The sequence below is a fragment of the Geospiza fortis genome, unplaced genomic scaffold (assembly GCF_000277835.1).
Source record: "Geospiza fortis unplaced genomic scaffold, GeoFor_1.0 scaffold112, whole genome shotgun sequence".
Classification (NCBI taxonomy): domain Eukaryota; kingdom Metazoa; phylum Chordata; class Aves; order Passeriformes; family Thraupidae; genus Geospiza; species Geospiza fortis.
The window spans coordinates 51,697-66,348 of record NW_005054298.1 but is presented as its reverse complement, the minus strand read 5'-3'; the positions used below and the strand labels follow the sequence as shown (position 1 = coordinate 66,348).

Sequence of the window (14,652 nt, the reverse complement as noted above, 5' to 3'; positions counted from 1 at the left end):
CAAAAATGAGATAGGAATGACAGAATTTATCCCAAAAAGGAGATAAGAGTGACAGACTTCATCCCAAAAAGGAGATCGGGAGTGGCAGAATTCATCACCTGAGCCTGGCTGATGAGAGGAAGAACCACAAACCCCATTTTTGACCATGAAAGGCTCCATGAATAACTGAACCATTGCTTCTTAAAAACTTTACAGCTTCCCTCATAAAAAATGCCAATAAATCCTGCCCTGGAAGCCATTTCAAAGCGTGGATTCCTGTCTTTCCTCTTCTGCTTTGATGGTTGCCTGTAAATTCTCATGGCATCACCTCCAGCCTGCAATAGGGAGCCCTGAGTTTCAGCTCCAGTGTTTCCAGCTTAAATGCCTGTATGGAATCCTGGAATCCCAGAATGGTTTGGGATGGAAGGGACCTTAAACCCCATCTTGTTCTACACCTTCCACAATCCCAGGCTGCCCCAGGACCCATCATTCCCAGGAATGGGGCAGGCACAGCTTCTCTGGGCCACAAATGTCCTTTCTAGAAAGCAGTAAATGCATCACCTCCCTGTCCCCGAGGCCATAATTTCATTTAGCAACAAGAGCAGCAAGAAATACAGACACTTCCCAAAAATCCTGACCATCATCAAGTCCTTCTCTCCTGACACAAGATTTGTAGGAAGCTGTAAAGCCCCTGATTAAGGTCTCCAGGAGCTCTGACATCCCCAGGGACGCTATTTTCCGTGGAAAAGCAATCCCAGGGACCTGCCCGAGCAGCAGACATTGGGGGCTGCATTTTGAGCAGTTTTACCTCATTGTCACTGGGTTTGTTTTTTGATGAAAGCTGGAGCCGTGCAGATTAAAGAATAATGTCACAGAAGGGGCTGATGAAATTGAAAAGATCCATCAGATTAATTACCAGGCTTAAAGGGGCTTGTCCATTTATCAGAAACAAAAGCCTTGGGCTTGCTACTGAGATTATGGGATCTCCCATTTTCCAATATTTCCATTTGATCTTGTAAAACCAATTCACGGGACTGATGTAAAGTCAAAAAGAATTTGCATGGAGCCTTTCCTGCCTGCTGGGAATGCTCACTGGATACTCACTGGATACTCAGCCTGTGCTCACCATTCACCTTCACCCTCTGGAGCTGCTTTTTATTGAAGTGTTCCAAGGCAGTCCTGGCTGCCTTCCAGTCCTCACCCAGACCTGCCTGAGCACAGCACGGCCTGTTTGAAATGCTGCATCAATATTTATCACAACTTTGGAGGATAAGGAATATTTTAATCTTAAAACACCTCCCTGGCTGGGGTGAGATTAAATAAATGCATAACTAAAAGATGTAGGCAGTGAACATTTACCCAGCACCAGTGACTTGGTAAAGGCACGGGGAGGAAATTCGGGGGCTCCAGACTCTAAAGCTGTGATTCTAAATTAAAATCATCTGTCAGCTCACCCAAAGCCTTTGAATTCACACATTGCAATTTCCTTTCTGACGATAATAATGAGCACAGTGTTAATAAAGCAGCCTGAGCTTTGTGGTGGGATCTCCTAAAGCTTCCCAGACAACCAGAGGGGTTCCATTCTCTGTGTCCCCAGAGAATCTGGCATGGTCCAGATGATTCCTGAGAGAAGCAGGGTGGTGGATTCCCATGGGATAACCTGGACCCTGCTCCAGGTCCCTGGTTGGAGCCAGGCAGGGGTTGGGCTCTTCTCCCAGGTAAAAGGGACAAAACACCCTCAAGCTGTGACCCAGAGCAGCTGTGGCTGCCCCTGGATCCCTGGAATGGTCCAGGGTCAGGCTGGATGGGGCTTGGAGCAGCCTGGGATGGTAGAGGGGGTCCCTGCCCATGGCAGGGAGTGGAATGGGATAATCGAGCTCTTCTCCCACCCAAACCAGTCTGGGATTCTGGATTCTACCAAATGACCCATCACAGTTTGAGAAACTGTCATGAGAAGCTGGCAGAGCTCACAGGACCACGGGAGGATGTTTTCCTGAATTTCCTGTGAAATTCTCGTTCTCTCTCTGTGGTATCTGCGCCAAGCTCTTCCCAAGGAGCTGTGCTTGGAATCAGTTCCCACCATCCAGGAGAGGCTCTGGAACTCCACCCCCTTCACTGCCTGCCCTTCAAGCCAATTATCCCTCCCAGAAGATCCGAGCTCAGGGAAAACACCCTTATTTTATTGGGAAGGAAGCACTTCCCCTTGCAGACGGTGCAAACGGGATATAAAACACGGGCAAGTTCTCCACAGGCTCCTCCTGGGTGGGATTTCAGCAGGGAGCAGTTGCAGGGCTGGGAATTGCTGTGGGTTTCATGCCTGGCTGAGAAGATCCTCAGGAGGCAGCGCATGGATGAACATTTTGGGCGCTTTCCCTGCGGCTTGCAGACCTCGCCTGAACCCATCCACCACAAATTCCGCTTCTCCTGCTTCCCAGCATCTCCCAAACCCGGAGCCAGCAGCCTTTCCAACACACAACAGTGCAAAAGAGACATCCTGAGCCCCTAGTCCTGGATGAGATCCCTAAATCTGAGCATGGCTGGGGCTCCTGGCTGCACTCAATAAATAACAGAGCTGATTTTCTCAGGGCTCTTCACACTGATGCAAGCGGGAACCGTATTTTGAAGCTCCCACTAAGCAAAGCTTCCCTATACTTTGCTAAATTTATCCCAAACACAATAGCGTGTGTGTAAAGGGGGATCTAAGTATGGAAGCCACTGTTTTAATATAATTGGCCTTTTAGATTAAAAGGCTCTTGTAATAACCTTTTTCTAAGAAGCAGAAAAAGTCATAATTACAGAGCAGCCACACATGACAGATAGATGTTCCAAACTGAGAAAATTAACTCTTCCCTGCGTTTCAAATGGAGAAATCCCTGCCAGGATCAGCCACCAGCATTGCAAAAAAGGAAAGACAAAACCCCCTCACTCACCTAAAGTCATTTTTAGTAACTTGAGGTTTCTCCCCTTTGCCTGGGAAATCAGTGTGTGGGTTTTTCTGCTGGTTTAAGGAGAATCTGAGCCTGATTTAAGGAGAATCTGATCCTGGCTGAGTAAGCATTCAGTATTTATTATTATTTTACTATCCTGCCTATTGCAGTACATCCATTTAATGTGGCAGGAATCCCCCTGCTCTGAAGGTGGGACCAGCCCAGCCAGGCTCTGAGGGGCAGATCCAGCTGCTGCTCCCCGTGCTCCATGTCCTGTCCTGAGCAAAGAGAAGGAGGTTGAGGTTGCATGGAGGGAAAACTTCTCCATGGAAAGGCTTGTCCAGCCTGGCACAGTCCCCATTGCTGGAGGGGTTTAAAAGCCGTGTGGATGTGGCACTGGGGGTGATTAGAGGTGGGATTGGCAGTGCTGGGGAATGGTTGGATGCTCTGGGAGGGCTTTTCCAACCTTCACAACTCTGTGATTCCACAACGAGCTGCTGCCAAGGTATTGCTGCCAGGAGAAGGAATTCCTCACTGGGATTAGTTGGAAAACAAATACAATGAGATCTTATCCTAGTGCTGAACAGAGATGGAAAGGTTTGGGAGCTCCAGAGGACAAGCTGGCGATGCACAGAGGGTGCAGTGACCTCTTGTGACAGGGGTGTCACAGTGGGAGCAGGGCTGGCACCACCAAGCAGCTCCCAGCTCCCCTCAGGATGCCTGCAAGGCCCAACATTCCCATGCTGGAACATTTCTGCTGCTTTGCCACCTGAATAAACAGCCCAAAGGCAAATCCTGTGCCCTCCATCCTCCACCCTCATGGAACCCCCGGGATGGCTTTCCTGACTTGCCACTCACAGACGCCGTGCCAGCTGCTGTCACTCCACTCTGGGCTTGGAGGTGTTTTTCCATCATGGCCTGGAACTGTTTCTGGCTGGTTAGAGAGGGAATTTTAACTCGAGCTGACTGGCTCGCATCGAGGAATCACATCCCTCAGACATTTAACGCCGAGCATGTCCGCATCAGACACCGCTCCCCCTCCTGCAGAAACAAATCAGAAAATTAATATTTAAAAATCTATCCATCACAAGATCATTTTCCTCTCCTTAGCAACCCGAGAAAGGCATTTGTGACCACCATTTCCTCTGCACTGCCTTTAATTTTTATATATCGGTTTCAGCATTAAAAAAAAAAATGGGACCAGTAAATCAGCCCATTAATCATTCCAGTCCAGGAAAGCTCCAGTAAATCACCCAAGTTTTATATCTCTATTTTTTTGAACTTAGGCCCAAGAGCCCAGGGATTGAGGCCATGTGCTATTAATTTGCAAACAGGCAGTTCACATTTTTGCGTGCTGACCTCAGCCCCGCAGCCCCAGGTGCGGCCGGGAGAGCGAAACCCGCGGCTGCGGCGCACGAGGAGATGATGTGTCAAAACAAATGTCAGGATTTGGGATTCATTTCACGGGGCCCCAGCGGTGCCCACGTCTGATTTATCCACAGCCCGCTCCCATGATCCGCAGGAGGCTCGAGCAGGGGCGGTAATAATGAAATAATCCACGGGATTGTTTATTGCTGGTAATTTAGGTGAGAAATCTCGTCACGCGCCCAGAGCTGGCGTTCCTGGTGTCCCTGGTTTTCTCTGGGTGAGAGCTGGTGCCCTGCTGGGTGCTGGGGATGTCTTGGGGCAGCAGCCAGCGTGGCCCAGGTGACATTGAAGTGGGATTTGTCCCCTAAGCCGTGTCTGTGCCCAGAGCCGTGTCTGTCATCAGCAGCGCTCCAGCTGAGCCCGGCTTTGCCCTTTCTGTCCCTCCTGCCTAACGACCCGAGCAGAGAATCTAATGAGGGACAGGATGTGGAGCCACTGTCAGGGCAGCAGCTCCAGCCCCTTCCCTCGCTGACCTCTGAATTCCCAGGAATAACAAAGAGCTCATTTCCAGCTCCCTGCTCCCATTGCAGCCCGCTACACCACCAGGATGGTGGGAACACCCAGGAGCATCTTCAGGTTGGAGTTGGTCAGGAGTTGGAAGGTGCAGAAAATTCCCCTCTCCAAACTTCCAGGAACAACTTCCAGGAGCCCTGGGCACCCCAGGAATGCTGGGCTACCATAAAATCCATGTGGCTTTGGCTTCACTAGAACACCTCAAACAGCATCTGAAGGACTAAAGCAAATTAATGGGTAGAGCTGTGAACATTTTAATCCTAAAGGTTGGAAAAGCCCAGCGGGATCATCGAGTTATGATGAACCCAACACTGCCAGGTTCACCTCTAAGCCATGTCCCCAGGTTCTCATGGCTGGGACACCCATGGCACAGGGATTTCTCTGCCAAAATTGCCTGCAAGGATTAAACATCCTGAATCCTGGATTCCTGCAGGTCTGGAGCAGGAAAAACCTGCAGTGCTGGCAGAGCAGAGCTGTGGGTGGCTGCCCAGCACCCTCTGCAGGGATTTTTGTTGTCCCCTTCAAAGCCCTTCCAGCCTAAATGCACAGGGACCTGGAAGAGATTTCACATCCCTAAAATTTATCCTCTGCTACAGATTTTCATTGTTTCCTCAGCACAAATTTGGTGCAAAACAAGGGGGATATGAACATCTGAGGGTAAAAGAGAGATAAAGTGTCAGGGATTATATTTAAATTGTTATTTTTTGTGTTTTTCCACGCTGTCCTTGTGCAACCACAAAAAGGCTTTCCAACGTGCAACTTGGGAGGTTCTAACAGCAAAAAACCAATTTATTCCATATCTACACGTGGCAGTTTGTGGGATCAGTGGGGTGGAGCTGGGGGCAGCAGATAAAGGCTCCTGTGTACTGACCCCAAAAACACGGCCCCATCAGCAGGCACCAACCCCTTTCCTCAGCTACAAACCAGAGACCTCAGCTCCATCCCCCTCTGGGCATCTTCAGTGTGGGGTGAAGGACAAATTGAGGCTGGAATCCAGGAGGAATCATGGAATCATTAAGCTTGGAAAAGACCTCCAAGACCATCAAGTCCAACTTTTGCCCGCTGAACCACGTCCCCAAGTGCCACATGTTGTTCTCTTTAACACTCCCAGGGATGGTGACTCCACCACTGCCCTGGGCAGCCTGGTCTGATGTTTAATCACTCTTTCAGGGATGAAATTTTCCTTAATATTCAACCTGAACCTCCCCTGGTGGCCATTTCCCCTCATCTTATCCCTGGCAAATGCTCCACGAGCTCAGGAAAGAGCCCCTCGGTGCTGAATAGCACCAAAACAAACCAAAACCTCCTCTCTAAAGGCACCTGGGCCTGCAGCTGTGTGTGACAGCAGTGGGAAATAGCTTATCCAGGGATTATACATAATTATGAGGCAGGGGTGGGAATGATTGGGTGGGGAGAAAAAGGGGTGCCTTAAAAACCAAGTGCAATTGTCACTTTCCAGCCCAGGTGATGGGAGCCAGCGTGGTGGAAAGCAGCACAGTGTGGGTCACTGGGCACATCCCAGGAACAGGGAAGGTGGGGATGCAGCCAAGCAGCTGCACAGCCCTGCTGCAGCTCTGCCCTGCCCTCAAAATGCCTTTTTCTGGCTGAACTCTCAGGTGGGTCCAGGGGAGCAGAGGGAAAATGGGGTGAGGGTTTGCTTTGCAGTGCTCCCAAACGTGGAGTGGGGGTGATTAAAGCAGGCAGGCCCTGGAAAGTGAGCAGTGAGGAAAAATGGAGAAATCCTGCTCAGGTTGGATGGTTCTTCCTGTTGGAACCCTGGTTCCTGCTGGGAATTTCAGCCTTTCTGTGCTGGCAAGCACTGACCCCCAGGAGAACACTGCACTGACCTGAGGCCCTGGAGAAGCTTCCAGAATGGAATGGTGGAACTGGGATTGTGGGTGTGGAGTTTGGATAGAAGTGTGTGATATCACAGGCTGGGAAACTCAGAGTTTAAGGGTTTAGAATAAATTAATATATAGAGCAAGATGGAGGTTTTGGGTGGAGGCTGGTACTTCTCCTTCTCCTCCATGGGTTTGGGGGTTTTGTGTAATTGGATAAAAAAGTCCCCATTGCAGGACATGAGTGATTAGTTATTGAGTTAAATTAAAAATAATTGAGGTGTCATTTCTTAATTGGACAGTTTATCTTTCAAGGGCCTTGGAGAGAGAGAGATGGGGCTCCATTTTTAGTGTGTCAGAGTGAAGTGCTGCAGAACTCAGGGTTTGTGAGACTGTGACAGAGATAAGAACTGATAAACACCTGAGACCCAACAAGAAATACCATCTCACACATTTAATCCTGACCTTGGCAGAAAAAAAGAAGCAAAGAATCATCACTTCCCATCTCAGGCCAAGTTTCAAACATGGATTTATAGCTAAAACAGAGCAAGCCAAGGAAGGTGGTGGCTGTTTTCCTGATTCCCCTGCTGGATGAAGGGTTTTTCCCTACGAGCAGCCCGGCCCCCTCAGGGATTCTCCAGCCCCTTCCCCAGCCCCATTGCCCAATTAATAATTCCCAATCAATAATTCTGTGTTTATGACCCAGCCCTAGGGAGGAGCCAGGCCCTGATGCCCAGGCGGGTGCGGTTCCTGCAGTGAGCATCCCCTGCAAACATCTGGAGCTGACAGGGCTGGACCAGGCACCTTCCCCACCCCTCCCAGGGCTCTGTCCCTGGCTGCTCCATCCCTGGGATGTTTCTTCTCCTCCAGGTTCAAAGCCAGGTCTCCAGGACCTGTCTGCTCCTCAAAGGGTGAGTTTATAGGACTTGACAGAGTTGGCTTTTCCCGCTGCAAAGGAAGGAAGTTGCTTTAAGCTCTAAAAAAAAAAAAAAAACCCAAAAAAAAACCCAAAAAAGCCAGAACCATCTGGCAGAGCACAGCTGTGGAAATATTATCCATCTAATTATTTATAGAGGTACCTGTGCAGGGACGAGATCAGTTCTCATAATTACATCAGGAAAACGCTCTTTTGATATAACATCAACTCACAAAAATACACCGGGGGCTCAGGCTGGGGAGAAAACATCATTTTCTTTGCTTTCTGCAACCTCAAAGCGGCAACAAGTTTGTTTTCTGCCGGTGGTCCGGGCTTCAAATGAGACCTTTGGCATCTGAAAGCCATTAAAGTGCACGGCCACAACAGCCCCAGCCATCAGAGAGGCAAAACAAAGGCACAGATAATGAAGCGACTCTTGTTCCCATTAAATCAATAGCAGGAACATTCCAGGAACAAACAGCCCCGGGTGTCCCCGGGGATGCTCCCGCGGAGGCGCCCCCAGGAGCTGATTTCCAATGGAAATGCCGCTCTCCAGCCCTGGGTTTTACATCACATTTCCCCTCTTTGCTCCTCGGAGCTCTTTAAACCCATGGGAAGAGCTGGAGCGGAGCTGGCTGTGGTTTGGAAGTGCCGGCTCTGGAATTTCGGGATGCTGAGAGCTGTGGAGAGCGCAGGAGAGAGAGGGGAAACTTCCCCTGAGGTTTCCAAGGAGAAAATGGGGAATTCCTGCAGAAGTCCCAGGTTGGGTGTGGGAACCCTGGTTCCTGCTGGGAATTTCAGCCTTTCCGTGCTGGCAGGCACTGATTCTCAGGAGAACACTGCACTGACCTGAGGCCATGGAGAAGCTTCCAGAATGGAATGGTGGAACTGGGATTGTGGGTGTGGAGTTTGGATAGAAGTGTGTGACATCACAGGGTGGGAAACTCAGAGTTTAAGGGTTTAGAATAGAGTCATGTATATAGAGCAAGGTGGAGGGTTTGGGATGGAGGCTGGTCCTTCTTTACCTCCTTCTCCTTCTCCTTGTTTTTCTCCTTGTTCTTCTCCTTCTCCTTCTTCTCCTTCTCCTTCTTCTCCTTCTCCTTCTTCTCCTTCTCCTTCTTCTCCTTCTCCTTCTTCTCCTTCTCCTTCTTCTCCTTCTCCTTCTTCTCCTTCTTCTTCTTCTCCTTCTTCTTCGCCTTTTTCTTCTTCCCCTCCTTTCTTCTCCTCCTTTCTTCTTCTCCTCCTCCTCCATGGGTTTGGGTGTTTTTGTGTAATTGGATAAAAAAGTCCCCATTGCAGGACATGAGTGATTGGTTATTGGGTTAAATTGAAAATAATTCAGTTGTCATTTCTGAATTGGACAGTTTATCCTTGAAAGGCCTTGTAGAGAGAGAGATGGGGCTCCATTTTTAGTTTGTCAGGGTGAAGTGCTGCAGAGCTCACACTCTGTGAGACTGTGACAGAGATAAGAACTGATAAACACCTGAGACCCAACAAGAAATCCCATCTCACACATTTAATCCTGACCCTGGCAGAAAAAAGAAGCCAAGAACCAGCAGCTGGGATGTCCCTGTCCCCTCAGCCCCAGCGGCCATCCCCAGGGAATGCTGGCCCAGGGAATCACTCCAAAGGATTGAACCAGGCAGGAGGAGAAACCTCAGGGAGGGGCTGTAAATTTAGTAAGAGCTTGATAAATGCTCCCACTGCCTTAATTATCCCAGGAGCTGGGATTTTGTGCCTGCCAGGGAAGTGTCTGGTGCTGGGTTTTGACAGTAAGTGCTTGTGCATCCCAAATTACCCATTAGAAATTAATAAAGGAAATGGGAGTTCAATGACAATCATCCCTGTGCTGCACCTAACAGGGCTCCAGGAGAGCTGGAGAGGGAATTTTGACAAGGCCTGGAGTGACAGGACACAGGGAATGGGTTCCCACTGCCAGAGGGCAGAGATGGATGGGAGATTGGGAAGGAATTCCTCCCTGTGAGGGTGGGAAAAGGCTGGAGTGGAATTCCCAGAGAATCTGTGGCTGCGCTGCCCCTGGAAGTGTCCCAGACCAGCTTGGACAGGGCTTGGAGCAGCCTGGGATGGTGGAAGGCTTCCCTGCCCATGGCAGGAGGTGGAATTAGATGGATTTTAATGTCCTTTCCGACCCAAACCAGTCTGGAATTCCGTGATTTGCAAATTCTGGAAGTGCAGAGATGATGAATTCATCCATCAGCTGAGCCAATGTAGGAGGAAATGTTCCCATGTTTTACAGGAAAATGTCTCAGGAATGCAAACAGTCATTTTCACCCCTTTTCCTTTCTCCTTTTGCACAAAGCAAACTTACAGCCAAGGCTCCTTTCCAAGAATAAATGTTATCTCAGTTTTTAAATTAGAAATTAAAGTCTTGTCAGCCCTGGGAGACAGGGAAGGAAACTTAGATTATAATACCACAGGAGACTGAAGACTGGAAGAGAAGGGGGCTTAGTCAAATGGTTTAAAAACACAGTTTTAGGTACTGACAAGCTCTTACAAACACGGGGCCAACGTGATGGCTCATAAAAATTCAGCTTTCTTAGGCTAATGCATCACAGCCAGCAGCAGGGATGGATTAAATCCCAGCCAGGATTTGGGCAAAATGAGGGAAAACCACCAAAGAGATTTCTACTCCCTTTCAACACCCAAGTTTTTGTCATTCTGTGGTACAGCAGAGAGCTCAGCCACAAAAAAACCCCTTTTATTATGAATATTGTTAATAAATAACAACCCAGCCCTGCCATGTGATGCAGTTTTCTCTTGATACCTCTGGGCCACGACCTTCAGGCTTTGCTCTTTCCATACGCCCAATCCCCAAAATGTCCTGTAATCCCAAATTTCATGGCAACGAATCCAGGGAACTCTTCAAGTTCTGCATCCAGTTTGCCCATTTCTGCTGGGGAACAGAGGAGGGCAGCTGGGAACCTGGTGGGAAAGAGGGTTTTTTATGGAATTGCCATGGGAAATGCGGGTTATGAGGCGAAAAACTGCAAAGAGAAAGGGGAAATGTGTTTTGATACAGGTTGGTTTTGGTGGTGGGACAGGGGGGAATGGAAAAGGAGGAAGATTTAGGTGGGATATGGGGATGGAATTCCTGGCTGGGAGGGAGGGTAGGACTCAGCAGGGCCTGGTGTGCAGGTGTGTGAGCAGCAGGTGGAGGTTTGGGCTCCCACATCGTGTCCTACCTGTCACCATCCCAGCAGTTTAAAGGGATGAAACTCCTCCATCTGCTCCTGCAGCTTGTGCAGAGCCCGTGCTCTCCAGATTACTGCTTTTAATAAATGAATGAATATAAAGTGGCTTTGGGAGGCCAGAGCTGACTCCTGATCTCTGCTGACAAATTCCTGCCAATATTTCCTGACAAACCGTAAGATCTTGGGTGTTCAAAGCAGAGTTTTTATCAGAAAACTGCTTTCTGTGGAATGCACTTTCTCACTTTCGCTCCTGCAGTTCTGCTTTATCCCAGTCGTAAAAATGTGGAATTTGTGTGAGAGTAAAAGTGAAAAGTGGCAGGTGCTTGAGGTTCAGGTGTGAAAAACCCTTCTGGGTGTGCAGACAGAGCAGGGCACTTTGTGAGGGGCTGATTCCAGTGAATCTTTCCTGCTGTGGGATCACAGAATCCCAAAAGGGTTTGGGTTGGAAGGGACCTTAAATCCCATCCATCCCACCCCTGCCGTGGCAGGGACATCTTCCACTGTCCCGGGCTGCTCCAGCCTGGCCTTGGACGCTGCCAGGGATCCAGGGGCAGCCACAGCTGCTCTGGGAATCCCATCCCAGCATGTCTCCACCCTCCCAGCCCAGAATTCCATCCCAATATCCCACCTAAATCTTCCTCCTTTTCCATTCCCCCTTCTCCCACCACCAAAACCAACCTGTATCAAAACACATTTCCCCTTTTTCTTTGCAGTTTTCTGCCTCATAACCCACCTTTCCCATGGCAATTCCAAAAATAACCCTCTTTCCCACCAGGTTCCCAGCTGCCCTCCTCTGTTCCCCAGCAGAAATGGGCAAACTGGATGCAGAACTTGAAGATTTCCCTGGATTTATTGCCATCACACAGCACCAGAGTTTAGCATACATTACCAGCACGGGCTTTAAATCAAAGGAGCATTTCTGAATCCATTATTTATAATGAATCAATTATTAATGGGGATAGCTTTTTCTCTCCTAATAAATTATTATAAACTCTGCTGTAACACGCTGTACCAATATGTACTATATAAATTATGGGATGTGGTTCAGGTTATGAGGAATTTTTTTAAGCAGCTCCCTGAGACGTTTGCTGGCACGGGGCTGGCAGCATTGCATTTATTGCAGCTTCAAGCAATCAGAGCTCCCCATTGCAGCTCCTTTATTTGCTGGGAGACAGATCCTTCAATAAATCACCTGGTAAAGATCTGTATTATTTACACAGCAATGGGAATAAGTGTGAGGTTTGCATTACTGGAAAGAGGAAACCTTTTTCTTGAAGATTTTTCTGCTTTCTCCTCTTCAGTGCTGAATTTTTTCCTTCTCGTTTCTTGGTGCTTCTACTGTTTTTTGGTTATTCTCTGTATTTTTAGATCCAGCACTGTCGGTCTGGCTTTGCTGTGGCTTCCCAACACAAACTTGTGGCTGAGTGAGGGGGATTTTGCTGTGGCTCTGGTTTTGGGGTCCTCCCCAGAGCCCTGCGCATCTCCTTGTGAGGAGGAGAAGAATCTCCAGAACCACAGCTCAGGAAGATCAATAAATACTAAATCCTTCCATAAATCCTTCAATAAATCCTTCCATAAATCCCCTGGTAAAGATCTGATGTGAATAAATGTGAATAAATTTGGGGTTTGTATTACTGGAAGAGGAAATGTTTTTCTTGAAGCTTTTTCTGCTTTCTTGTCTTCAGCGCTGAAATTTTTCCTTCTCGTTTCTTGGTGCTTCTACTGTCTTTTGATATTTTTTCTGTATTTTTAGATCCAGCCTGGCCATGGGCACTTCCAGGGATCCAGAGGCAGCCGCAGCTTCTCTGGGCAACCAGGGCCTCACCACCCTAAGAGGGAATCGTAATAATCACAATGATAACCATAGAAAAATTCCCAAAAAATACGCAATGATTCCCAGGTGGGCTCTGGATTTAAGGACAGTGTGTCTGATACCCAGCACACCAAATCCTGAATGTATCAGGGATAAACCTTCCCACAGCCCCCACTCAGCCCCGTGACCCTCGATTCCATCAGAAAACCTGGAATCCTCCCGGAGCAGCTCGGCAAATTTACCTCTCCAACAGCCTCATTAATTTCCTGAATAAACACAAAGGCCCAGCCTCTCCCTGGCCTGCATCCACACATTCCCAGTGTGCCAGGAGCTCTTCCAAAGGCTCCCAGCCCCCGAGGTTCCCGTGCTGGTGGCGGGCACCGCTGGGAGAGCCGCGATCAAAACCCCGCTTTTATCAGCATATCAAAGCACTGCGGGACTCGTTTCCATTTTAATGCCTCTCTGCGAGTGCTTTTAGCCATTTTTAGTCATTTTGGCTTTAATAGCATCGTCTGCATTTAAAGAGCAAGTGAATTCCCTGCTTCCAGCTCGCTTCCTGGCTGGATCCTGGCGTGCCATGGTGATCCATGAGCACAGACCTACATCCCAGAGAAGCTGCCCCTAAAAGTGTCCCAGGCCAGGATGGACAGTGTCCCAGGCCAGGATGTCCCAGGGAGCACCCTGGGATAGTGGGAGATGTCCCTGCCCATAGAACTGGGTGAGCTTTCAGTTCCCTTCCATCCCAAGCCATTCTGGGATTCAGTGATCCGCGTAAATCCTGGAGAGAGCTGCAATTCCAGGGTCTCTATGACAACGGTGACAAGCCCAGGCTGGCTGTCACTGCGTTTCCTCCGTGCAGGATCCAGAGTTTCCCATCAGACAGGAAAATTCCCATCTCCACTACTTCATCAATCCATCTCTGCCGAGTGACCAGCAGGTGGGAACTGGGAGGGAAACTTCCTCTTTTCCCAGGAATAACGACCTCATCCCAGGAGGTTTGCACAGGAACTGTCTCTGTGCTGTTCAGGGACAGCCGTGGTGGCCCAGCTGTCCCCACTGTGATCTCAGCTGGACATATCCAACCCCGTCACAGACACATTTAATGAAAAATCTTTTCGTTAGGACCTTTCTCCTGAGAAGCTGAGAGGCTTCAGAAATAAAATGTAAACAATAATTATCTGTTGCTGTGGAATGCAATGAGTACATCTTTGATTGGTCTCATGTGGTTGTTTTTAATTAATGGCCAATCATAGTCTAACTGTCTCAGACAAGATTTTATTATCATTTTATTCTTTTTTATTCTTTTCAAGCTTTCTGAAGAAATCTTTCTTCTATTCCTTTAGTATAGTTTAATATATAATTTTACTTTTAATATATTATAAGATGATCAGTCCGCCTTCTGAAACACAGAGTCAAGATTCTCATCTCTTCCCATGTCAGAGTTACCCGTAAATTCAACATTTGGTGAGCCTGAGTGAAGAACATTGCCACAGAACCCTGTGATGGTCCTGCTCAGGTGACAGCCATGGTGGCCCAGCTGTCCCCAGTGTGTGACCTCAGCTGGACATGACCAACCCCTGCCTTCAGGAGGGCTCCAAGCCTTTCTTCCCTGCATTCATTCCCCTGGGATTGCTGCCTTGGTTCAAGGACCTGCCACACTGCTGAGGGACACCAGAACATTCCAGCTCCAAGAATGCTTCTCGAAAAGCTGCATTCATTCACCACTTTAATCCTTTAAATGAGGATTTTTGCCACATGCTCCTGCTTTTCCTTGACCTCCTGTGCTGGCCGTGCCCACGACAGGGGGCCAACCTTGCTGATCCTTTAGGTCCCTTCTGTGGGAACCCAGGGAATTCCTCTGGCTGCCCTGGAGGGCTCCAGCCCCTGCCCAGGGGGCTCAGAGACCCTGGCACACAGTCCAAGGCCCCTGTGCCTTTGATTTTGCCCTTGGAAAAAACAATTACCAACCTTATATGAAGATCTGCAAGCCACAGCAGTTTAAGTAGAATGATAGTGAATTTATCAC

The 14,652-nt window shown here is 48.7% G+C and overlaps 1 protein-coding gene across 1 annotated transcript in view; it reads right to left on the bottom strand.

Annotated features, from left to right (window-relative positions):
* The window catches only part of RND3 (Rho family GTPase 3), a 101,938-nt gene that overhangs the window by 85,648 nt on the left and 1,638 nt on the right, over positions 1-14,652 (bottom strand). The window lies entirely within an intron of this gene.